This window comes from Rhinoderma darwinii, chromosome 1 (genome assembly GCF_050947455.1).
Source record: "Rhinoderma darwinii isolate aRhiDar2 chromosome 1, aRhiDar2.hap1, whole genome shotgun sequence".
In the NCBI taxonomy this organism is placed as follows: domain Eukaryota; kingdom Metazoa; phylum Chordata; class Amphibia; order Anura; family Rhinodermatidae; genus Rhinoderma; species Rhinoderma darwinii.
Window position 1 is genome coordinate 541,158,375 of NC_134687.1, and position 27,911 is coordinate 541,186,285.

Genomic DNA, 27,911 nt, shown 5'->3' on the forward strand with positions numbered 1-27,911 from the left:
ATAGAAAACTATATATAACATTTATTAGCAAAGGTACAGAACCTATAGGAAGATGTTAAAGGCCATGTAAATCTTTGAAGGGTATTTGGTTTTTATATATAAACAGGTCAGTCAGTATTTTTGGTGTAACTTTATAATTAGTATTAACAACTAGTTTCACTTTTTGAGATACTGCTGCTCTGTATTCTCTATACACAGCAGCTGTATCGTTCCCTAAGTCTCTGACGCAGGATCCACCAGGGGTGTAGCTAGGAGGGCTGGTGGGGCATGGGCCACGGGCGCAACTAAGAAGGAAGGTAGGGGGGTACCGACGCTCTGGCTGGGTATCTGCTCCCAGACGGAGCCCCTGGCGTCCCTGCCATATATGGACAGTGACGTCAGGAGCTTCCTCTAGGATCAAAATCCCCGACCAGAGTCTCAGCACTCTGGCCGGGAATTCCGCTTCTAGAGGGAGCCTCTAATGTCCCTGTCCATGGAGAGTGATGCCAGGGGCTCCTCCTGGAGAGGAATCCCCAGCCAGAGTGTCGGCAACAGTCGGATTCCGCTCCTAGAGGGAGCCCCTGACGTCCCTGTCCATATATGGCACTATCTACAAGGGGGGTGTGTGGCAGTATCTACAAGAGGAGGCTGTTCATTATTTCACCATGTAGACTATTTAGCCTCAGTTATACAATCTGTTTTTGTCCGGCACTGACCTCGTTAATTTCTTTTCTTTTAAATTTATTGTTATGGTAACTCCTTTATAGAACTATAGTGCTTGTAAAATATAAAAATGGTTTTATGCTCGAGTTACATAAAAAAAATGTGGGAAAAAAATGACACCTCATTGATTGGTAGAGAAAGCAGACATGGTGATGGGGAAGGAGATGTCGGGGAAGAGGTTCGGGCGGTCACATCTAAGTTATGAACTTAGATGTGATAGATTACAGGTGGATCCTGCGTAGGACCCGCTTTTATTGAACCCGTCAGTCCTGCGGACCTGATGGGAACAGGATTTAACGCTCCATACAGCTGGTTTGTATAGAGAATACAGAGCAGCTGTATCTCAAAAGTAAAGCAAATTTTAAATAAAAACGAATTATAAAGTTACACCAAACACACTGACTGATCTGTTTATTAAAAAAAAGAATGCCCTTCATGCGTTTACATAGCTTTTAACATACTGCAATATCTGCTGCTATCACCTTGTGTTTAAATTAGAAGAGATATTTAATTAGATATTTCTGCTCAGTCCTGACAGTTTCGGGAATTTTTAGATTATTTTGCAATAGTGTGCTGAAATCAGGTACCAGATATCAGAATTTCAGTATTATTGGATGCCAGATTAAAGACAAGTCACTGTGTTTATGTTAGATTTTTTAAGACATATTTGCATAAAACCAAAAATCCCCTTAAATACTGACTTTTCAAATATTGGCATCTAACCCAAAGACTGAAACATGGCTTAAAGGTGCTCTCTGGGCAAAACGAATACGCTGTGGTATGCCTAGCGCAGAGCCTAAATGGGGGTGCATGACTCCGAGATTTAAAGAAGACCAAAGAAAAATTCCCTGTGTCATGCTCCACTCCTGAAGCCCTGCACTAGGCATAATACAGTGTTTCACTTTGCCGGGTGTGTTCCTTTAATTCCATTTTGAATCTGCTGAATGTTCTATAGCAAACGCATAACAGCGTTTATTGTACATCAGCTGAAAAAAGTCTTATGTGTAATTAAATGATCCTATTTTTAACCCTGGATATTCCGGTTTCTACTGCTGGGCCTGGTCTAACACTATTTTACTGTTCCAATTATTCACCTTTTCTTTCATAAACCTATAAATGTAGATGCAAAATAATAATAATAATAATAATAATAATAATAATAATAATAATAATAATAATAATAATAATAATAATAATAATTGCGTAAGTTAGAAATTCATTAAACTAAAGCTGAAAATATCAGAAAGCAGATTTCTACCATGAAATCTAATATTTAGTTGCTGTTGTACAAATTCAAAATGTATTTGAAGTCTATACAGTATTCTTCCTTACTAGAAATGAGATGTTTATTTTTTATTGTTTTCTTCATTGATTCTTGAGAATATGGTGGATTGATTTCACCATCTCTGCTTGCCACTTATAAGTGATCCCTTACTGAGTAGTTCAAGGGGTTCTGTAGGTTGAAGTAAATGAAATATAGCACCTGTATTGCTCTGTCTAAGGACTGACACACATATAGGAGCAGATTTATTAACCCTTTCCCATCACAGACATTTTTTGGATTTTTGTTTTCTATTTTTTTCCTCCCCACCTGCCAAAAGCCAAAACTTTTTTCTTTTTCTTGGGCTTGTTTTTTGCGGGACGAGTTGTAGTTTTTCACGGCACCATTTATTGTACCATATAATGTATTGGGAAACTGGGAAAAAATTATTTGTGGGGTGAAAAAGCAAAATAACAGCGATTCCTCAATCTTTTGAGGCGCTTCATTTTTACGGCTTTTACCGTACGGTAAAAATGGCATGTTAACGTTATTCTACCGGTCAATATGATTACAGCGTTGTCAAATTTATATTGTTTTTTTTTATGTTTTACTACTTTTACGAGAAAGAAACTAATTGTTAAAAATAAAATTTGTGTTTTGTCGCCACATTCTGAGAGCCATTTGTTTCTTATTTTTCCATCGATTGAGCGGTATGAGGGCTTATTTTTGTGGGGCGAGCTGTAGTTTCGATTTTGGGCTACATGAGACTTTTTGATCACTTTTTAGTTAATTTTTTATGGGATATGAAGTGACCAAAGAACAGCAATTCTGGTTTCTGTATTCTTTTCTTTTTACGACGTTCACCGTGCACGTAAAATAATGCTATATTGTAATATATTAGACTTTTACGTATGCAGCGATACCAATTTTGTTTATTTTTTACGTTACTTCAGGTTTTTTTAAACTTTTATATATAATTTTTTTTTACACTACGAAAAACTTTATTATACTTTTTTTACTTATTTTATTAGTTCCCCTAGGGGACTTGAACCAGCGATCATCAGTACGCAGTATATTGTCATTTTTACAGGCTCCTGTTAAGCCCTGCCAGAGGCACAGCTTAACAGGAGACGATGAAAGGCAGTTCTTCATTAGGCCCCTGACTGCCATGACAACCATCGGCACCCCCCGAATGCATTGTGGGGGCGCCGATGAGCTGTCAGAGGCGCCCCCCCCTCTTTCTAATGTCTTCTGCAACGTCTGAATTACCTGTCAAATATGCAAATGTGGGTGCAGATTTGTTGCAGATTTGTTGCGTAATTGCCCCAAATCTTTACCAACATTTGCAACATCTGAACATGCCCTAAGGGTTTAAACTGCCAGGAACAGTACCTGGCCATTAGTCTCGGGTGTCAGCTGGAATACACAGCTGACTCCCGCTGTGTACGGAGCGTGCTCAGCGGGTGAGACCTCTCCAAAAATCACCTCCCACACCACAAAGTGCTATTACGTTGTGGTACAGGTAGGGGTTAATAATTGGTTAATGATAGATAGCTTAAAGCTACAGGTGCTAGGCTGAAGATGCACCGGTAGAGAATAGCTCCATAATATGGCATGGAACATGCCACTATTTTCTCCATGTGCCTCCAAATGCAATTGGAGTAGCAAAGAGGTCCAGTATGGGACAATAAACTTCTATACAATACAGATACGTAATACAGCCTTGTGCTTCATGCCTAAGGGCACGTTCAAATGTGGCGGACAATATCATCGCATTGAAAGGGTGTAAAAATGTGTTTCTTCTACGGAAAATAATGAGCATGCTGTGGATTTGAAACTTTCATTGTGGATTTGTTCCGCTACCTGTGAATGGGGTCTTGTAAATATGGATGTGGAATCCGCAGCAAATCCGTTCAGACGTGGCGGAATTCCACTGTAGACAGTCCACAGTGGAAATTCGCAGCTGTCTTTATTTCCTTTTGTTTCTTTAGCTTTTGAGGTAACTTAGTTTAGAGATTGCAGAAAATAACTGCGGATTTTAGGTTGCGGTGCGGAATTGACACTTCGTAGCATGCACAGTCTGTTGCGGAGAAGCAATGCAAAGGCTGAAATCTGCGGCAAGTTCGCTGTGATATCCGCTACGTCTGAATTGACTATCAAATAAGCAAATTTTGCAAATTCTTGCGTAATTGCCGCAAATTTTCAGCAAAATCTGCAGCGGAAATTTTCCGTTACATCTGAACGTGGCCTTATGGATCTCCTAAGCCAGTGAAGTAATTGTGTGAGGAGCAGAATTGTCATTAAGACTCCGCCTGGCATAGCATTACCACGGCAAAACTAAAATTAGCAAAATGTCAGAAATGAAAAGATTGATTCACCCAGACGCAATTATCATCTAAAGTGCTTGATTGAGGTGCTGCAGTTGGGTGATTTATTTTGCATCCCATATACATAATTAAAGTAGTGGAGCGGAGTAATTTATCAATCTAGTTGAGGCTGGAGGTGAGGAAGCTGTATATGTTTGTTTTAATAAAAATACTCCGGCTGCTGCACTTCCAGGGGCCTCCCCATACGACTTCTCTATTTCCAGGAGTGAAAGTGATTATTGTACTGGCAATGCTTTGTGACTGTGGGACAGGCTGGGAGAGGGTGAAAGAGAGACGAAAGAGAAATTAGCAGACAGGATGATTAAAAACATATAATAAAGCAGACAGGACTGAGAAAAATAAAGGGAAGGTAGAGTGGAGATAAAAATAGGAAGCTATCTATTCAGTGGAGGATAGAGGAGAAGAAGAGGGGAGTGCAGCAGCAGCAGAAGAGGGGGAGTGATCAGGGCTGGAAAGAAGACAGAGGGAGGGAGAGGAAGAAACAAGACAGAGAGGAGGAGGTAAGAAAACGACACCTCGCCAGGCACTCAGTTTTAAATCCACTGCCTTTTTCCTCCTCTCCATGCTACAAAGGCTTAGTGCTCCTTTTTTCCTATCCGTCTCCTGTCACTTCCTTCCTGGACGCTTACAGGACGACTCGGTTTACTTTCTCATACTGGCAGCAGAGAGCCACTTTCCTGCCTGTACACAGACACCCTCTGCCCACTACATTGGATTGAGTTGAGAGCTCCTGCTCAGTGGAGACATACAGTACCCAAGCTTCAGAAGTAAGAAGAGGCCAGTTTACTTTCTACTTCTTCTTCTTCGTCGTCTTCTTCTTCTTCGTCTTCTTCTTCTTCGTCTTCTTCTTCGACTTCTTCTTCTTCTTCTTCCTCTTCTTCTTAATATCATTATTCCAATGAGAGAAGAACATTCCAAGGGCTACTAAGAGCAGCAGATGCCTCATGTAAGTACAGCCATGGGATGGAGATGTCATTCTCAACGTTCCCTCTTGCTACATTGCATAGGGCTTCTACTTTCACACTGAAATGAATTAGTGCAGGCCAGCGTTTCGTGTAAAAGTTTTAAGTGGGGCACTTTTAACGCTTATGGCTGCTGCTTTTACCAAAGCGAGCAGATGCAGTTTGTCTGACCTAACAGAGTAGAGATTGTCATTGGGCACCATTCGCCGTGGTATAACACCATGTTATCTATGCTCTTACATAGGACTGCAAGTAAACCCCACTGCGTTATCTTAGTTATCACAACCTATACAAAATGCAGCCAAAGGCCACTTTCACATGGCAATGTTTTGGTCAATATTTGTAAACCAAAACCAGGAGTGGATCCTACATGGAGAAAAAGTATAAAGGAAAGATTTGCACCACTTCTCCACCTACTTATGCCATGTAAAAGTAACCAAACAGTTAAATGACAAATTCAGCTCTGCTACATCCGAAGCTGTACTTTTCACAGCAAGCCATAACCTTGTTCTACTTGTATTCAGTTTATCATTTTCCAAAGCAGATCAGGTTGCATAAGTATATTGTAGCAATAACACTTACTTCCTACAGGATATGAACACTGCCTGTCATTGCAGAGGATCCTTCAATAACAGATACTCCTATAGTTCTACACAACTTGACATTAGTATTGTGTCAACTGAGATGTCAGGGAAAGGTCACTTATTGGCACTTGAGCTCTTAATAAAGAGCCGGCGTCAGGAAGCATTGGCATTTATTAGGAGGTTTCATCCGCACTGCATTATACTATTGTAATTAGGCAGTAGAATTGCAATCAGCAGAGCCGCAGCCTGTACTCTGAATTCCTGCAAGTATTAACCTCATTCTTAACCTTAAAACACCACAGATGCTAAATAATAAATACTGATGATAGCGAAACCAAAGTTTGAATGATTTATATGCTTGAAGGAGCATGTCATGTTTTATTTCAGCTTTCCAGCTTCAAATTGCTGTGTGAGCTTAGTTAAAAGTGAGTTTGGTCATTTGTTGCAAGCAAAGAAGAAGCGCACATACAATACTGAACACAACCAACACGCTCTCACACATGCAGAACACCCACCCATGGAAGGATAACATGTGCCGGCCATACTGCTCACATGTGCATGGGTCAATTCTATGAAATGGTTATTTTGCATTGTTTTTGTGACTTCTTATTAGTTGTAGAATTCGCCGTCCTATTACCATCAACGCGATCCGCTAGTCACTTACGTTACAAAAAAATAACTTTTATAATAGTAGGATGCACACTGTGGTTACCGGCTTAAGACGTTTATATAGAACATAATAGATATAATCCTTTAAATCTTGGCAGCGTGTGAAAGTATAACCACCTGTGATCAACCACATCACCCACCATTCACATTAAGTGCTTATAAAGAAGTTATGTATTTTTGCTATGTTGAAAAGTAATGGAATGTATGGCATTTACTACGGAAAAATCTATCAGGTCTTTGGCCTTAAGTTCAGGTTTCTACTTTTTCTTTCAAATGTGGTGTATTTGTGTTTTCAGAAAGTCATTGAAAACATTTGACATCAAAGGCCATATGTAGAAACATATTTAGTAGATAGATAGATAGATAGATAGATAGATAGATAGATAGATAGATAGATAGATAGATAGATAGATAGATAGATAGATAGATAGATAGATAGATAGATAGATATGAGATAGATAGATAGATAGATAGATAGATAGATAGATAGATAGATAGATAGATAGATAGATAGATAGATAGATAGATAGATAGATAGATAGATGATAGATAGATAGATAGATAGATAGATAGATAGATAGATAGATAGATAGATAGATAGATAGATAGATAGATAGATAGATAGATAGATATGAGATAGATAGATAGATAGATAGATAGATAGATAGATAGATAGATAGATAGATAGATAGATAGATAGATAGATAGATAGATAGATAGATAGACAGATAGATAGATAGATAGATAGATAGATAGATAGATAGATAGATAGATAGATAGATAGATAGATAGATGATAGATAGATATGCGATAGATAGATAGATAGATAGATAGATAGATAGATAGATAGATAGATAGATAGATAGATAGATAGATAGATAGATAGATAGATAGATAGATAGATAGATATGCGATAGATAGATAGATAGATAGATAGATAGATAGATAGATAGATAGATAGATAGATAGATAGATAGATAGATGATAGATAGATAGATAGATAGATAGATAGATAGATAGATAGATAGATAGATAGATAGATAGATGATAGATAGATAGATAGATAGATAGATAGATAGATAGATAGATGATAGATAGATAGATAGATAGATAGATAGATAGATAGATAGATAGATAGATAGATAGATAGATAGATATGAAACAGATAGAATTATTTTTATCATTACAAGTATTAGTATCTTATTTCTGTATTTATTTATTTATATAGCGCTATCCTCTTCTATGGCACTATACCATGTGATACAAGCAATATATGCATGTATTAGAGCAACAAAGTTTTAAAAGGCAACAGTAATAGATAAGATATAGAGCCCTAACCATATAAGCTTACAATCTAGATGTTGTACATAACTCTACACAGATGTAAGAAGTCCCTTATTGACAACTCATTTTACAACTAACTTTTCAAAAGTCCCCTTCCTGTTCCCGCAACATATAGTGAAGGTGCACAGAACATCTGCTTGTAACCATGTCACTGCTCATCCAGCGTTGTGCTGAAATGCACCAGTTCACTATAAAGAACACAGTCATTTTTTTCATTATATAAGGGATTAATGTTCATATATTTTGTGTTACTTCTTCTTTTGTAGCAGGCTTAAACCTGTTTGATCCAATAAAAGTGACAGATAAAACTATTGCTTTTATCAGAGAACATAACATCTAAAAAGTTATTCTCAGTTACATTAGTCAGCTTGGCTGGCTATGTGGCCGGACATTTTCATAGTTTTAATGTGAAATACTGATATTCCGTCAGAAAAAGCAAATAGTTATCTCATTAGAGATGTAGCAGAGCTGAATTTGTCTTTTACCAGTTTTTCCCCCCACTTTGATCATTTAGAATATTAAAAGGATTACGCCACATTGTCATGGAAAATCACATATCATATATTATCATATCACGATGATTTGCTAACTGACAAACTTAGCTCTGCTACATCTGTATATAATGTATGAAAAACTTTATCTTCAGGCAGATTTGTGCTTTAGGTCAGGTGATGAATATTTAATGCCTCTTCTATGGCACACATCTCTCCGTGTTGGCTGGAGTGCCATAGAGTTGGGTTGGAATCTGTCATTTCTATGAAATCTAATCAGCTTTGTGTATCCTGAAGTAGAATGAGCAGGGGTAACACAGTGTAGTGTTCGGGATAACACGCGGATTAAGCAGTTCACTTGTCACTCTGATCCACCACAGATAACATCTGAGAGTTGTTCCACATGCTATGCACACTCCTTGGTTATTTGATTATAGCCTAAGGAAGATTTATCCCTGGTTAGTCATAGCTTCCTATATCACTTGCCAAATTGAAAGAAAAAAGAACAGTTATTATGTATCCAAATATTGAACAATTTCCAAATAAACTGCTACATTTCCTACATCTTTGTATCCCTTTAATTCATCTACATATGTTACTCTCTTGTCAGACTATCATTCCCTTCGTCTTCTAATCTAGAAATGCGTACGCGTCTAATCGATCATCGTTGTCCTAAATATTTACATTCTTGAGGTTGAATCTGAATTTTAGAAATGTAAAAAGTTGCAAATCTGACCTAGTCCACTGCTTTATTTTACACTGAGAAGTTTTAGACTAAAAACTCCTTGCCTTTAATATCAGCATAGTTTATCATGTAAGACATTCTAAACATGACATATCCTTTCTGATACTTAAAGCCTGAGATCATGTTAGCTAAAGTATAATAAAAAAAAACACAACAATTATTTGGAGATATTTGCTAAAATGACATTTTATTACATTTTTGTTCAGCAACTCTCGAGCTAGATGAAAGATCACTTTTATTAGACGTGTATGATACCTTGTAACATTTAGAAATTGTTTAGGTAGGATATGCGCTGGCTAATACTCAATATGCAGATTTTCTTTTACATTGGATTATTATAGGGAGTTTAGGCCGCTGAGTCATTTACATATAATTATGTTTGTTTTGTGTCTTTTCTTTATTGTGTTCTATATGTTCTGGATTTTTTTTATAACCCCTCTATTTCTTTATGACCTTTGTATTCCGTTCTTACAAGCCTAACTTTTTGTTGCATTTTACAACGCTGCAGTATCTTCATCTTCCACTCTTCATATAGTCTTCTGAAAATGATTTATTCCCTTAGAATATTTTACCCATATCCATACAGTAGATACATTCCTCCTCTCTGATCAAATCAACACATTTTATAGTATTATATAGGAAGTTCATTACTTAGTTAAGATGTATAAAAATGGACCACTTTGTGTGAGTTGCTCTTTCTAGTCAGTTATTGTATTGACTGCTAGATACTATACTAAAGAAGTGTATTAAAAATAATCTTATTATCATTCTAATATTCATAACACCGACAAGCGTCATGTGTAAGTCAATGCATGGATCAGCAGTTACGTTAATTGTGAGAAATGATTAAGGTGAATTTTCCAGCTGTCTTGAGTTGGATTTTTTTTTTTTTTTTATATAAAATACAGTTAAAAGTTTGTTTTCTGCATTTTAACATTTATCTTATCACTAGTACATGACCGCATATCATGGCGATACACAAGAGTACAATCAAATGGTATATTACCCATTCATTGTAATTGAACTCTTCTTTTGTACATCCTGATAACTCATGACGTTAAGTAGATGTATCATCAGGCTTAAGGAAATTGTTTGATAGCAAGTTGTACAAACAAGCAACGTAACCCTCCTACATCTATATATTGGGGCACAACATGTATAGAGAAGCTGGATTTTCATATACACTTTCTCAGTATAAATCTCTTCACCCCATCATTGTCACGCCACATGCAATAGACACTATAAAGATGGTTTAGAAACAGTTAACCACATGGTCACATCTGCTATACAGAACCACCCTTATAGGATTTTTAGCATTGCCACCAATAAAGAATAAATGCATATTGAAATTTTTAGGAGGAAGAGTAACACCAGTGCCCCCACTTCTTTGCATCGTCATAAGTTTACAACTAAGCACATCTTCAGCATGAGCACTCATGTATGTTCTGGAAAGCCAGCGACGATAGACTCACAACAACTGTCAGTGTGCAAGCGGTCTTCATATGGTTTGCATACGTGGATGATTTATGGAACTGGTAATGTTCATGACCTCATTGCATGCACAATAGGCTTCATGTAATATAAACACTCCTAATTGTATACAGGTCTGAAGGTAATAAGCAACATAGATTGGATTACATTGCAAAAGGATAACGTTGTCAACAGCCCTGTATTCTGTTGAATACCGCATGTTGGCCTAATGATATAAGACATAACTGGGAGAAACACGATTTTCAAGTTGGGACTACCACATATTATGTAATAATGATGGGGATTTGGGTTCATTATTAGGTCTAAGGTCAGGGCTTAAGGCTAGTAATAATTTATTGCACTATATATATTGTTAACACTACTTCATTTAAAGGAGCAGCTTTAGATAACTTATTACATGGATTACTGTACCAGGTAAAGTGCCTTGCTAGGCTATTCTAGACCCTACAGCGGTAACAAAACATTGTACTCCTTGTACATGCTGGTGATGTCCCCTATTTTAGGAGTTGGATTATATCATTTTTAGAGAATATAAAGTTTTCTTTTTTTTCTTTCTCCATGTGGCCCATATGTTTATATATAGTGGTCAAATTTATAAAGGACACTGACTTGTAGAATTGGCCTGAACGTGTTACGCACAACAAAACCATAAACCAATGGTAAGCGTTTCTATGAACTCCTGGACTCGTTGGCTATAGACTATTGGATTCAGCTGCTATAAACTGCTGGACACAACTTCCATATATTGCTTGACTTAGGTACTATAGACTGCTGAAATAAGCTCCTGTTAACTGATGAACTTGGTTAGTGTAGACGCTAAACCAACTGATGGAGTTATTGGCTATAGGCTACCATGTTCTGCTACTATAGACTGCTGGACTCTGTTGCTACAGGCTATGGGTCAGTATACACTAATGGACTTGCTGTGGACTGATAGACTCAGTTACTATAGAGTGATAGGCTCAGTTGTTATATAGTACTAGACTGAGTTGCTATAGAGTGATGGATCTGGTTGCTATACATTGATGGACTCCTTTGCTTTACACTGGTAGACTTGCTTGGCATTAACTTATAAGATACTATAGACAAATTAATTCAATTTGTATTAACAACTTTACTCGGCCACTATGGACTTGTGATATTGACTGATGGACTCAGCTGCTATGGACTCCTCGACTCATTTGCTGAAGACAGTTAGGGAAAATAACAAATCCTCCCAACTAAATCCCAACCATTAAATTTTTTTTGCCTTTGAGATTGTAGACAATAACAAGATCTGTTGTCACCTCCAAATTCCATGTGAATTATTGAGTTGTGTACTGTTGGGTTCAGTCTCCGGGGAGATTGAGCTTTTAAAAGTTACTGAGATATCCCCAGAGATAGCCAATTTGTTTCTACAAGCTCAAGGCTGCTATCAGATAGTCTCAAAGGTAATAGTGCTGTTTGCTATTGTACCAGTCCATGGTGAACCCTATAAGTACCCGTCCCTTTGTCAGTGACCAGCTACACCCAGTCAAGTTTAGTAGCCTACAGCATCATCCACTTATACAGTAGTTCCATTTCTCTGAGATTTGATGGGGACAAAGGCAAAGTAAGACATTTACTTATATTTTACGAAGAGGCAGAAAAGCTAATGCAATATTCACATCTGTAAGAACTTAGTCAACGTCTATCTTGCTTTTTATAGCATTTCCTACATGAGTATATGCAGTGCTACTTTTTTGCAGCTGGTAGCAACATAATGGAGAGTGGACCCTATATTGTGACGTAGGCAGTCCATGGCAATAACAGTAATATTCTACAACGACACCTATGCTAGCAAGGAGATAATATAAAAATTAGATGGCTCAACCGATTCCAGTGAATAGGAACGTACTGTTGACCAGAATGATACAAGTTGTTAATGGAACAAGCTTGCACTTTTAAAATATAAAAACAAGAAAAAACGTAAAAGTAGCATCAGATTCATGTAAATTGCTACTTAAAAAGTGTCTATTCTGATGCCAGGCTATAAACTTTCCACCTCTCTTTACCGATATTTGTGTGTGCAGACGATATTCATAAACCCAGATTAAGTTTTAGACACAAAATAGTTTTAGCCCTACAATGTGAAGTTTCGATAGGAAGACGTAGATGCGAAAGTAGGTCTCTAAAACCATACATTTATCTGCTGTGGATTCATCATGAGCGAAGTAAAGGACGTATTAAATTCACACTTCAAAGACCTGAAACACTCCCTCCTCTACTAGCACAAGGTGATATCATCCTTCACCTGAAAAAAATCACTTGCTTTCATCTCGAGAATGGATAAAAAGTTCAAGCAACATACAGTAGAATCCGGGCTTTCCTTAGCCGCTGTATGTATAGCTGTCTGGTAAATGAATGTAATTAGAAAGGCTTGGCATGCCATCAATTGCGTTTTTTAATGTATAGGTCTGAGAATTTAGGTCACATAATACATATATTAGGAGGCATATTTTTAATGGGCTTCCATGCAGATGCTCATTTTGCATATTGTCAGCACCGTGAATAGCTCATAAATTGAGCAAGACACTTGCATAATCTATCCTGACTTTAAGTATAGGTAGATTGCAAGTCTGTCAGTCATATTAAAGATTTTACCCACTTATTTTATTTATTTATTTTAATTTTTTTTTAAACGTATGGCTAAAAGTCATTCTAACATATGAGATTGAAAAAAAATAGATCAAAATCAATGTAATAATAATAATAATTAAAAAAAAAACATTTATATAAAATACAGCATTTATTTTTGTTAAATTTATGTAATAATTCCTAGCTGGAAATAGTGAGTCAATGGCTTTGCGTTGTGATGTATTAATGTAAATGGAAGTATAGACAATTAGGAATTGATCAGTCAATGAAAAGAAATCAAGCATGTCTACGGTTTAGCTGAACTTACATGTGAAACCTCTGAAATTGCTTTTGATAGGTTAAAATGACAATTGTATTCATGAGTTCAATGTCATAAACTCATTTCTGAGATGCTCTATGGCACGTGCTGTGGCCCTGGTTATTCATCCAATACTAAGTATTAATTTCCATTAAGAGAGATAGACCTTTATTTCTGCAAATACTGTTTATCACTATTGGGGGGGGGGGGGGGTTTAGGCTGTAGCAGGAAAGTTTAGGGGGCAACATAAAAATGGGAGCATAATGACTTTTTGTATGTATTATTGTATTTATTTCAGTTTATTTTATTGTTGCTGGTATTAGTCTAGTCTTAGTCTAGAAACGTTTATATTGGATAAAGGAACACAATTATGTTGGAGTAAAGTATTTTATGGTACATTCATTGTAATATTTTGTTAATGTTCAACAAGAATGCTGAGATAAACGAGTGTAGAAGTCAGATGGTTATAAGCAATATTTTATGTTGTCTGAATTTTTCAATAAGAGGAATTACTAATAGCACTTGTGCCTCTCCGTATTTATTTTATTATCCATTATATATGTAGCTCTGACCTAATCTGTAGAGCTTCACGCAGAATGATATCAACCATACAGTTGCCAGTGGGGCTCATAGTCTACTGTGCCTATCTCAGATGTGGGCATTCACACACTCATGCGGCAGGGTCAATTCCAAATAAAGCCAGCTGATCTACCAATATGGTCTGGGACATGTCTGGAACTATGGTGGGGTGGAATTTTGAGGTGCTTTTTTGTTTTTCTTTTTTTTTAGAAACCTAAAGTATTTGTGCCATTTGAGGAAAACCAATGAAATAAAAACTTGTATAATTTTGTTTTTAATACTATTATAATACATTCTATTTAGCCTTTGACTAATATGCTTAAATTGTAAGGGTAGGCAAACTAAACCCTGTGAAATTATTTACCGTTAATGGTTTTGTTGCCCTGAGTTGTAGTTCTAAATAACTGGTAACATGAAAGCCTTATAGAACATACTCTACTCGGGTATAATCCATGAAGGTTGGGAGGACATTACAGAATTTGATCACACAGTCATTATTGGAACATTACATGCAGTTGTTTTAATCACTTTTTATAAAATCCTATTACAAAGATGGGTCCTTGATGTAACAAGAAAATTTTTTCCTCCTGCCTCTTTCCTTCAGTGTTGTGTTAAGGATGTAGCTGTGCTCATAGATGGTTCATGTAGTATTGAAACAGTTGAAGGTGGAATACATAAAATTCCCAGGGTATATTTTGATAAAAGAAGGGTTAAAGTGAAGAACAAATCTTAGTTCATGTGGATTTCACATTATATTAAAATAAAGGACTCATTTAGAATTTCGCTGTTGCGGTATTATTTATCTGTAATGCGGACTTGGTGTTTGTGAAGAGAGAATCACAGTACCTTTGACAACACCTAGATAATTGTTATGTCTGTTCTTGTATTCCCAACTTAGAGGAGGGGTATTTGACATGACTAGGAAACCAGTTATAATATATATAATATAACTTGTTTACTTCATTGATAATGGATTGGTTAGGGTATCAGTGTGGTCAAGTGTACTTGCAGCTTGGATTGAGGAACGTATTTTGTTTGAAACATAGAAGAGAAAACTATTTATCCCTCTCAGACGAGTGTCTTTGGTACATGTTATCTTGGGTTTAGGTAACCCAAAAACAAATCTATTCTAAAAAAAAAGTGCAATTTTATGTTTGTCTTCCAGAAGTTGTACGATAGGTCAATGTACTGGTATTCTACAGTCTTTCAACTTTAATTCATTATAATGATGTGTTAATAAATACAGATAGCTTTTCTTTCCAGATATTTTTAACCTATTGGGCCTACACTAATCTAATGGATGCCTGTTATAATAGACTGAGGGATTAGCCTATTGACCCAATGGAAATGGGGTCTAGTGAGGAAATTTTAGAGCAATGTTTGGCGTAGTTTAGGTGGTCTGTGATAAACGGATGGTACAACCATTATACTATAGGCATATAGGCATAGATACATGTAAGAAGGACTTACACACTGTGCTTAGTAGGAAATTGGACAAAAAACAGACGCCTTACATTTCTTACACTAGAGGATGTTTTTTCTGCATCAAATGCACAAAAAGAGAAGACGATTGTGACATTTAATTAAATGGTACTCCTATATACAAATATAGGCTTTATTCTTGTTTCAGATCCTCTTCCTCAAAACCATCATTCATCTCTGTGATATACTTTATTTTTCATGTCTACTAAACTACCTGCTAGGGATGGGATATTTCTTATTATTGTGTCATATTTTCCTTATACCAGACAATGGAGTCTGAAATACTCTTATACGGATCCCTACAACAGTCTCCATTGTCTAATATCCAGGAAATATAGCTCCGTAATAGAAAACCTGCCCATTACTCATCTCTGCTACCTACCTCCTGTTCCATTGTATTTTTTATAGAATCTATTTGGCTATAATAGAAAAACACTCAACTGTAATATAATCTACAACTTTAGACTGTCCTGCTCCATGGCCCGCATGTGTACATTGTTCTACAACAGACGTATAATCATGAGCAGGAGAACGTTGGAAAGTCAATAGGGCCACAATAACCACCGGCACCCACATGATATATATTACCAAGCAAATATGACATGTTATATAGGTGATTTGGCTTAATACTACTTGGTTAAAAAGCAGAAAACAACTTATTTGCTTGGAGGGAAGAAGAAATACAATATATTACAATAGAATAATTTGGTCTTTAGTGAACTTCATTGTGGCTTAATTGGAAATCTCCACTGTGAATTTTCAGCAGCTTCTGTCATTTCACCACATTAAAAATTGAAATCACAGTAATGACAAGGTCAGTGTTCCATCCTTTACATCTCATACATGCAGTGGAAGAAAGCGCTCCTTTATTAAAGAGGTCTTGTTCCATGGGAGGGTGCTGTGTTTTCTGGATTTTCCTCCTTTCCTTCATCTATCACAAGTAATCTCACATTTGCATCTCTCATTCGTAATTAAGTGTAAATTGGGTGACGCTAGACGACCATCCCTTTGAATCACAAATTCCATTAGGTGGAGATGCAGGAGGCAAGAAGTTATATTTTGATTTTGGCTGACCTTTCCCAGCAGCCCAGTATCACATCTCTTTACTTGTAGCAAAAAAAAAACACGAAAAACCATGACGGTTTAAGCAAATGATGTGACAAATTTTGGTGTTTATGATTTATGAAAAATGCGTGAAATTCTAAGCTAGAAATTTGCTAGTACTGGTATCATAGAATGAAGTTAGTTATGACAGTATCTTCTCTAGCTGCTGTTGAAATACCGGCCACTTCTGCTGAAACAGAAGGGGAATTACATGTTGTCTGTGATGGGTTAGATGCAGCTGGGGGAACTTGGTTGGAGTCAATGAATATGTAGCGTAGGTTTGATACTTTGTACCCTCTCGTCAGATGTAGGACTAGAAGTTACAGCATACAATGCCACTATTCAAAAAAATACTGAAAACTAACTTCTGCAAAAGAGAGACCATGTGGGCGCAAATTTACATATAGAGATAAGATCATTGCAGATATTCTTATTAGGAGCGTGCAATTGCACAACATTATCTGTTATTTATATACTATGTAGTCAAAATATTCTTCACTTTTCTTGAAGGAATGCAATCACATTGTTAGTTATCGCCAGTGGGGCGCTCAAGTCCATATTACGGACATCTCACCGGACCCCTGGCAGCTCTACTGAACTGAACTTAGATAGATAGACACACAGACGAACAAACAGACAGCAGAAACATATATATAGATAGATACAGCACACAAGAAAATGGCGACAGCAGACTACGAACACTAATGCCACCTAAGCCTCTAAATATAAATAAATATGCATTACTGCTAAATCTACTTACAATAGGGAGGTTCTTAGCGCACATTTTGATCAAATTGTGTGAGCCAACCTGCCACATTCCTCTGAATGTGTGTACTGTGCCTGCAGCCTAAGCCCACCTGGCTAAAATTTGGAAAACCTTTGTGGTGAGACAACGCTATAAGCACCAGCATCAATCAGTGCATTTGTCTATGATGTCTGCGTTCTCTGTATCAATAAGAGAAAGTGACACAGTGTGTATACTGCCTCTGCAGACTCAAATGAGAATAACACTATGTGCAGCGCGGACTAGAGAGCCACTCGGATTTGTGTGATCCGTCACCGTTGAAATCAATAGTGATGCGAACGGAAACCTATGGTTTCCGTTTGTTTGTCAGGGTTCCGTTCATGGGTTCACCTGACGGAAAGCTCCGATGGAACCCCTGAACGGAGCCCCGACGCAGATGTGAACGAAGCCTTATGCAACCATCATACTAACATTGACTAAAATATGTCCTAGCAATAATAATAAAGGGAAGAGAACTAGATGATAGATAGATAGATAGATAGATAGATAGATAGATAGATAGATAGATAGATAGATAGATAGATAGATAGATAGATAGAGCTCTATGCTGGTCTAAGCTCTGTTCAATAGAAGCACCTCGGGGGAGTGGTCTGAGTGTTGTGTCAGTGTAATGGATGCTAAAATGTGGCCAAATTAGATCCTTGTAAAAATGACCAAACTGTTGATTCAAGTCAATAAGCACTAATGACCATGTTTGAAAAAAATTGGGGTAAATCTTTTTGTTGGTTTTGTGAGGTTACATTTTTTTTCTTATTTGTTTTATCTGACAAGAGACAAGCTTGGTAGGACTAATAAGAAATACAACTTCTAGGTCAATACTACAACTCAAAAAGTATCTTGCTACTTCTGTTTTCTATGATTCACTTTCACTAGTTCTTCATGGTTCAGTATTACGAAGGACACTATTACTGTCTCACATAGTCTTGTAAATAATTAATAGCGCAGTATCGTATAGGGCAGAAATAGGTAATGTCCCCTCTCTCTCTCTCTCTATATATATATATATATATATATATATGTTTTCCACTAATATTTGCCCACTTTTAAGCTAAGAGGTATTACTGTAGGCAGAAGTAATTAATAATTTCCTTGGTCTCTGTGCATTTGAAAAGGCTCCTTGTGTAGGGTATAGAAGAAGCTCTATGCATCTCTTGCTTATTAATAACTTATGAACAGGTAAAGTATTATGAGCTTCATGTAATTATTTTTATTAGTAATAAGATACTACTTGTAATAAGCCACTAGCTTTAAAGATGCCAGACATAAACATTTTTTTTGGCTTTGTATGAAAATAAATAAACCTTAATGTCAGTTGAAAGCGAATATTATTGAAGTATAGGAAAATGTTATAAAGGTCATGACTTCCCCTAAAGACTGGCCTCACCCCTTGCAGACACCCTTATATAAAGCATTCAGAAAGGAAAAATTACGGGCTGTATCTGTATAAGGAAAATCCTGCGGTATAGCTGAAGAAGCATTGACTTTATGGAAGATTGTTCATTTGTAGGAGACTCTCCGCAGCAAAAGAATGGACCTGGTGTTACAATATGGCTGACGTATGGACATGAGTACAGATGTGCTCTTCATGTAAAGTTCTGACATGACCTCATACTTCATATAATATTCAGTAAGAATATGTTGCACTGGCGAACCAATAGATATCCAAAAGCAAGGCCTGATAAACCTGCAGAGTGTCACCTAGCGGCTGAGGTCACGGAAATCTGGTGATTGTATAAACTAGTCGTCTGCAACCCGTGGCTCTTTAGTGGAGCAAAGCTACACCTGCCAACATGCTGGGAGTTGTAGTTATAAAATGGTTGTAAAGTCACAGGTTGGAGATGAGTGGTATAAACAGTATATCACAGCCTGTGCTTCATAGACCATGCATATTTCACATTCCATAAAGCAGAAACGAAGTGCTGTACGAATTCACGAGACCCCTAATTCATTCTTCCAGTTATCATCGATATCCCGAGCCAATGCTGGCCCCTGCCACACAAACTCATTAAATGCCCAAATCATCAAAGGGAAGTCCATGTGGTCCTTGTAGTCAGGAGATAGTACCTAATATAAGAACATAAGTACAATATATGAATGTGTCTAATGATGCAGTGTGCATCCAATGTTGCATGTTGAAATCTTTTTTATGCAGAGTTTGCATTCATTCTTTTTCTTTATACCACCATATTGTTATTTGATGGTATGCATGGCCCCGTCAAAATGATCCCAAATACATTCAGGTGCATGAGGCCTTCTACTTTTCCCTTACTCTGTTAGTCATATGGGGTTGTTTTTTTTTGGATAGAGGTAGGGAAAAATGGAAGAGATAGTTTGTATGGGAAGAAAATGGAAGAAAAACTCCAAGAAAATGGAAAAAATAGTAATATAGTAATAACATAAATAGTAATATAGTAATAACATAATATGTATATATATATATATATATATATATATATATATATATATATATATTTGATTTTATTTTTTTTATTAATATAAAAAAAAAATTACCCTGTCAAATGTATTCGGCAGTGTTTGCCAATCCTATTGTGAATATGGTTATTGATCATCCATGTCAAGGATAACATGCCTCTACAAAAATCCTAAATAATTAAACCGTAGTTTTATTTTCTCCCTATTTGCTTTAGGCAAAGAGTTTCCAAGAAGAGAAACTATGAAGCCATCATGTCAATATTTCACCTTGTGTAGCAATGCTAAATTATACAGCACTCAGTCCGTTATGTGAAAGCCCCCAAAACGAACAATGTGCCATTATTAATAGTCACCGCGTGGCATGGTTTCTATAAGTCACAGCACAGGCCAGCATTATAGTTGCTTCAGTGCTAATTTAGGGGATTTGAGGTGTATTGTGAGTGCCAATAGTACACACCATCGGACTGTTTGCAAACTCGTAAAGTTTTGAAGGATTTTCACTCTCTGTTCATTAATTATTCTTCATTAGTTATGTGTTATGCCAAGGTATACATGTGCATTTTTTCGATGTCAGCTGGCCCATTCCCAGCAGATGCACACAATCTGTTCTGCTGTCACTAACAGGGTTGAGTTTGTGAAAGGGATGTGTCAGAACACGCAGCTTCAGTCACTTTTTACAGATTTTCTTCCACAGTGAGTGCATTGCCCTACTTTTTATGCTTGCAATCACATCCTTAGCTAGATTTACTAGGGAGCAGCTATGACATATATATTGTATGACCTACCATATGGTAACAGTCTTCTATATGGCATAAGATCATTCAGTGTGTGTTCAAGAACTGCAAAAATAAAAAAAAATCATAGTAAATGCCCGGCCATTTTATACAAAAGTAATAAAAAAAAATAATAAAAAAATAATAATTCAATTCTATACTGAACTGGTGTCTTGTATGCTGTAAGTGAGGCAGAGGAGTAGCTTGAAGCTCTGGGGCCCTGGTGCAAAATCTGTATCAGGACCCCACTAGAAATGATGTGCCTTTTATGATGCCGCCTTTGTAGCAGAGGAGCCAATGGGCAACCTCTGGCTGCAGGCATTTTTTAGTTTTATTTTATATATTTTCTATATTGGCTGCTATCTATCATATTCCATATGACTGCATGTAGAATTACTGAGTTATTTGTTACAGTACACAAAATGAATTGTTAAATGACAATATAGATAGATAGATAGATAGATAGATAGATAGATAGATAGATAGATAGATAGATAGATAGATAGATAGATGATAGATAGATAGATATGCGATAGATTAGATAGATAGATAGATAGATAGATAGATAGATAGATAGATAGATAGATAGATAGATAGATAGATAGATAGATAGATAGATGATAGATAGATAGATAGATAGATAGATAGATAGATAGATAGATAGATAGATAGATAGATAGATGATAGATAGATAGATAGATAGATAGATAGATAGATAGATAGATAGATAGATAGATAGATAGATAGATAGATAGATAGATAGATATGCGATAGATTAGATAGATAGATAGATAGATAGATAGATAGATAGATAGATAGATAGATAGATAGATAGATGATAGATAGATAGATAGATAGATAGATAGATAGATAGATAGATAGATAGATAGATAGATAGATAGATAGATAGATAGATAGATACATAGATAGATAGATAGATAGATAGATAGATAGATAGATAGATAGATAGATAGATAGATAGATAGATGATAGATAGATAGATATGCGATAGATTAGATAGATAGATAGATAGATAGATAGATAGATAGATAGATAGATAGATAGATAGATAGATAGATAGATATGAGATAGATAGATAGATAGATAGATAGATAGATAGATAGATAGATAGATAGATAGATGATAGATAGATAGATAGATAGATAGATAGATAGATAGATAGATAGATAGATGATAGATAGATAGATAGATAGATAGATAGATAGATAGATAGATAGATAGATAGATAGATAGATAGATAGATAGATAGATGATAGATAGATAGATATGCGATAGATTAGATAGATAGATAGATAGATAGATAGATAGATAGATAGATAGATAGATGATAGATAGATAGATAGATAGATAGATAGATAGATAGATAGATAGATAGATAGATGATAGATAGATAGATGGATGGATGGATGGATGGATGGATGGATGGATGGATGGATGGATGGATGGATAGATAGATAGATAGATAGATAGATAGATAGATAGATAGATAGATAGATAGATAGATAGATAGATAGATAGATAGATAAATGGATGGATGGATGGATGGACGGACGGACGGATAGATCCATGTTTAATTCATTATTTTAGCTCTTGTCTCTTGGAGGGTCTGCTGTTGATCATCCAAGTCCCCTTGCTCTGAAAGAAGACCATTATTTCTCCATGTGCAGCATAATAAGACAATGCATTACATTTGAGTGGGACTTGATGTCATTAGTGGTACTACTGGTGGCCTCCTGGTCAAGTATCCTCATTCAGTATGCCCTAGGTATTTGTGAAATATTCTCTTTGTGGTATATAAATCTCCCACAAGTAAATAGAAAAAATATTTTATTCTACTTTTTGGAGATGGAAAGAAAGAAAATAGGATTTTTATGCTTACATGGCAAAGCCTGGATCACAGATGTTTTATTTTCAACCCTGCTTTAAGTAAAGAGAGCTAATCAATATGCATACACAGCTAATTATGTACGACTGTGCCAGGAACAGCTTAGAAGCAGAACATGCAATGGCTGAATAGGAAGGGAAATGTTTTTTTGGCAGAGCCTTGCTCAAAATTGCCCATAAACAGTAAAAACATAGTTATTAAATAAATAAATGCTTTATTCTTCTGCAAAGCGACATGCATTTGGAGAAAAACAGATCCGACTAGATCATCAAAATCTGATAGGTGAGCGAGCCAAGATGCGAAAAAACTTTATTTTACACTTAAACGTTTCTGGACATCCGATTGGAGACACATCAGCAAATTGCCGGAGTTTTTAACGCAACGGACATTTTCTGAAACAATTGTAACATGTGATTTAAAGCAGACATACAACTTCTCTAAGTGAATTTCTACATTCATGGACCCCCCTGATCATTTAGTGTTGAGTTTGGGCTCTGATCTCTATCACACAGGTTATTAATATATTATGTGTATGGTGATATGTCTGTAATACGGCAGCTCCACAGGCCTCAGACATTGGGATCTAAAGGACTTTAAATTAAAAATGTCAATGAGTATATAAAGAGTCATATACATTTTTTTAAAAAAGATGATTTATCAGGTGTCAATGCAGAGAGCAGAAGGCAGGTCTTGATTTGTTGAAAGGTCATGTAGATCAAGTTCAAGGTCGCAAGGGTTGTGGGAGCCATCTAGTCTATAACTTGACAAAAGTAGTGAGATTCATTACTGTGTGTCAAACATAGGGCATCTGATAGCAATGGCATAGGACATTTCCCATTGAATAAATGGGGGCTCACACTAGAGTCTAACTTTGGAATTTTTATATATAGTTTACAAAAGGTAAAGGAACTGGGGATTTGATGGACTTCATTCATTGATTTTGGATGTACCTCATAATACCTCAGTTTATATCAGTTTGAATACATTGTTTTTTCCAGCATATAACTAAAATAGTGCGCTATGTGTTATGGTCCTACAAAGTAACAAAGTACTAAAAAACAAAACAAGCCAACTGATAACATTTTATGGATCAGTCGTACAATCCACTTGGAGCAGTTGTACAAAATAAGACAAAGTTACGCAAAAAAACAACATACAAAGAAAATAGAGTTAACCCAGCCTACACGTTTGATATAATCATACATTTGTGGGCTTGCCAATGTAAAACTTGGGGTGGTTCAAAGATACCCAGAAAACAGCAATGAGAGATGTGCTGACTGATCACTCAGTAGTAGAATATTGGAGCATTGCTACCCTCTGGCTGATCACACACTGAGGGCCATCTTCTCTTGAGACACCAACAACAAGAAATTAGTCGTTTTTGTATCTGGCCTCATAAATCACATGACACCAAGCTGTCAATTTAATAGTTGCCAATGGAGTGCAGTTGAATTGTTAAAAGTAGGTAATATATGTATTTTAGTATACAGCATCTGCTGGAAAAGTAGTATAGATATGGATCCAAGTCATTTAATTGCCTGAATTTGACATTTGTGTGAGTTTCCTCCGGGTACACCAGCTTCAGCTCGCACACCAAAAACATACAGATAGGGAGTGTAGATTGTGAGCTTCAATGAGGACAGTGAGTGAGGACAACTCCTATACAGTGCTGAGGAATATGTTGGCTCTATATACGTAACAGAAATAAACTATACACTGAATGGCCAGTTTATTAGAGACACCTATCTGGTAGTTCATTAGCCCTCCTTTGGCCTTCAGAACTATAGCAATTCATCATGGCATAGATTCCACTAGGTGTTGAAATTGTAAAAAAAAAAATATTTCTCCACCTCCACCAGCCTGAACTGTAGACACCTGACAGGAAGGGTTCATCGATTCATGCTGCTTGCGCCAAATTCTGACCCTCTAATTAGCATGGTGAAACAGAAATCTGGTTTTATCTGTCCAGTTGATATTTTTTTATTGCTCAATGATCCAATTTTTGCGCTCTTTTGTTTTTTTGGACCTTTCCCTTAGACAGCAATGACACTCAAACGGGTCGTCTGCTGTTGTAGTCCATCTGTGCTAAGGAACGACGAGTTTTGTGTACGAACATGTTAGTTGGAACACCAACGTTGTATTCGGCAGCAATTTGCTTGACTTTGCTCCACCTGTTCTTCAGAACCATTCTTGACAATGAGTTCTTGATGTCCACAGGATCCCCTTTCACTGGATGTTTTTCCTTTAACACAACATTCTCTGTATACTCTCGACAATGTTGGAGAAGAGCCCACAAGGTTGGGAGGTTTGTAAATACTTGCCCTGGCTGGTCTAGGACCGGTGACCATGCTACGCTCAAAGCCGCTCAGATTGCTCGATTTTCCCATTCCTAGGGTGGCTTCACACAGAGCATTTTTTTGGGTAAACTCTGCTTTCTTGTGATGTTTTTCTTGGCTTTTTATTTTTTCACTTTTTTTTTTCAGCAGAAAATGCTGTAGTCAGGTGTTTGCTTGAAATCAATAGGGAATTATTAAATGCACTACAAACATGGTGGTGTTTTTTTTATTTTGTCTTGGGTTTTTGGGCTCAGTGCATATATATATATTTTTATTTATTTTTTTAAACCGCAGCAAGCTTGGCTTTGGCGGGTTTTGTTTTGCTTTAGGATTTAGTGGCATTTTTCTCCAATAGATCTGTATAGCTTTCTTGTCTGTTAAAAAAAATGAATGTGTATAAGGTTTTTTTATGACGTTTTTGTTGCTGTTTTTTCAGAATTTATATTGTGTTGCAAAGAATAACATGGTTTGCAATATGCAAAATGCCACCTTAAAAAAATGCAAAACAAACTTTTAGCAAAAATTACTATTTTACCCAAAATTTTATTTTACTTAGATGCATTTTTTTAGGCAAAAGTAGAAAAGTGAAGAACGCCTAATGTGGATTCACACTGAAACTGATCCACAGAAAACTTGCTCACTTGATTTGATGCAGAACTCCGGTGTCACATGTCTAATTTCCACACATGAAACTCTAATTTTGAAAGGGCCGATGTGTGTAATAAAGTGGTCATTTAGTGTATAGTTATGTTTTTAAAATGTGCACTGAAAATTTTAATGTGTCGTGACGTATTATTCAGTCAAATTTTTTATTTTAAAAAAAGGACAATTTCTAGTCATATCAGTATTCAGTTAAACCATTAAACCTTATTGATATCTGTTGTCAGAAACTACTGCTTTCAGGCAGCTGCCCCCTTGACCCCATCCCTTATATCTCACATATCCACTTCCATAAATTCCAACCGCTCAGTGACTTGGCAATAAGGGCTACTAAGGGCTATTTTTTGGTCCATATAGATCCTATATAGTGGGAAATCATGATATATAGCAGCCTGTAATATCATTAGTGTTTAGTTTTATATGTGATCCAATGACCTTCACGTTATGCCTTGGAAATTGCAAATAAGAATTCACTAATAATACACAAATGAAACGGCATAATCTTTTGACCCCACACGCTATATAAATAATTATGCTGAACCGACTTGAATAGCTAAATATTGGAATAAGACTGGGCACATGGGGGCAGAGGTATCAATGTGTGTGTGCCACTTTTCTGGCGTATGTACACAAAATATGATGTTCAGCACTGATCCTTCTAAGGCCCCCGGCACACGACCGTGCCCGTACTCACTGTCCGTGATTATGGGCACGGCCGACCGCATGTGGTCACGGACAGCAACCCGCATGTTGTGGGCCGTGCTCCCAAATAAAGTATGGGAGCACAGTCCGTAAAAAGCAAAAGATCAGATATGTCCTATCTTTTGCAGAGGCTTTCTACGGATTCGGACACCTTCCTGCAAAATATACGGGTGTGTGTATAATAATATATAAGGTGTCCGTGGTCAATAGAAGTGAATTAGTCTGAAATTGAGTTGAAAATATCATACTGTTGAGCTTTTTATTGGTGCGTGTCGACCTCATTAGCATGATTTTTAACTCATTTCATTCCACAGCTTGGAGTGAACAGTTCTGTTCAGGCCAATCATTTTATGAAGCCCCTGCGCCACTTTTTCTGACACATACAAATGTGTTGAACACAGAGGGTGGAGCTTCAGAATCGAACCGGATATGGCTCATTTATGAAAGATTTCCACCATTTTCTATCTAGAAAAGTTCCAAGAGACAACAGCAGTTTCATCCTCGCACTGTCAATGGTGGATCCATCAACAGGGTGTGTGCTCTGTTGATGGATCTGTCACACAATGCACTGGGGACGAGACTAACAGAGCACCTGGAATTGATAAATCTCCCCTATGGAGTCTATATATTATATTGGAGTGCTTATATTATATACTGGACACTATACTAATGCATATATAATGGTATGAAAAGATCTATTAAATGCTGGTTGTGATATCGATATGTGAAGTCTATCCTTAACACGGTCTATATTATATATAACTAGAACCTGTATTATGCTTGATGCGGACAAGAATTGCTGTATTGAATAGTGGCCATGGGACTATTAGGTAAGAGTGACATCTCAGAAATAATAACCTTTTCACGAGGATTAGCTTTGTAACAACCAATTGAAGGCCGTCAGGGATCATAGGCAAAAAGCACACTTTTCAGTATTATTGGAGGTTAATCCGTGCTTGAACATCATTTAGAGAACCCTGCCGTCTCTGAAGACATACTTGAGACACATCTTTTGATGTTACTCAACGTCTCGAAATTCTCTTCTATCTCTGTCAAACATGATGTGAAGGAAAACTGTTAGAAAATCTCTCTGAGAAATCTACAGCCAGTAAATTGGCACTTCTATACCTGTCATTAGAACAATAGTTAATGTCGTTCTCAAGTTAAAGAAAATCTGTCAATTAGACCATCTATACGTATAATATGTCTATTGTTCTTTAAGTAAATTCATCATTTTTAATGCAGGAAATATCTCCCTATTTCTGGTAAGGTAATGAAGGCTTTTTACATCGCTAGTGGCACTGTGTGTTACGGTGTATTTATAGGCAGGGTTACATGTTAGCTATTGGATGTATTGCTTGCTTCTTTCTTCATGTCATATAACATCTCCACATTCATATGTCTCTGAAACCTGTCAGTGCTATTTGAAAAATATATCTACTGTGTGCATGTTTTGGGGCTCGATGTTATTTCTCATTTTTCTCATCAGTTTCCTTGCAGTTTTATTTATAATTTTTAAACCAATCTAGGCAAAAAAATGATATTTCTTCTATGTATTTTTATGTAGAATGGGGTAACAGC

General features: G+C 36.5%; 1 protein-coding gene across 12 annotated transcripts in view; it reads left to right on the forward strand.

Moving 5' to 3' along the window:
* The window catches only part of MEF2C (myocyte enhancer factor 2C), a 223,055-nt gene that overhangs the window by 48,005 nt on the left and 147,139 nt on the right, over nucleotides 1-27,911 (forward strand). For 10 of the 12 annotated variants that reach the window (XM_075837398.1, XM_075837486.1, XM_075837450.1 and 7 more), the window contains exon 1: nucleotides 4,857-5,296. The exons of 1 other annotated variant lie outside the window; for it this stretch is intronic. The gene's annotated coding sequence lies outside the window, so the exon portion shown is untranslated. One more of the 12 variants, XM_075837430.1, reaches the window with a different exon arrangement.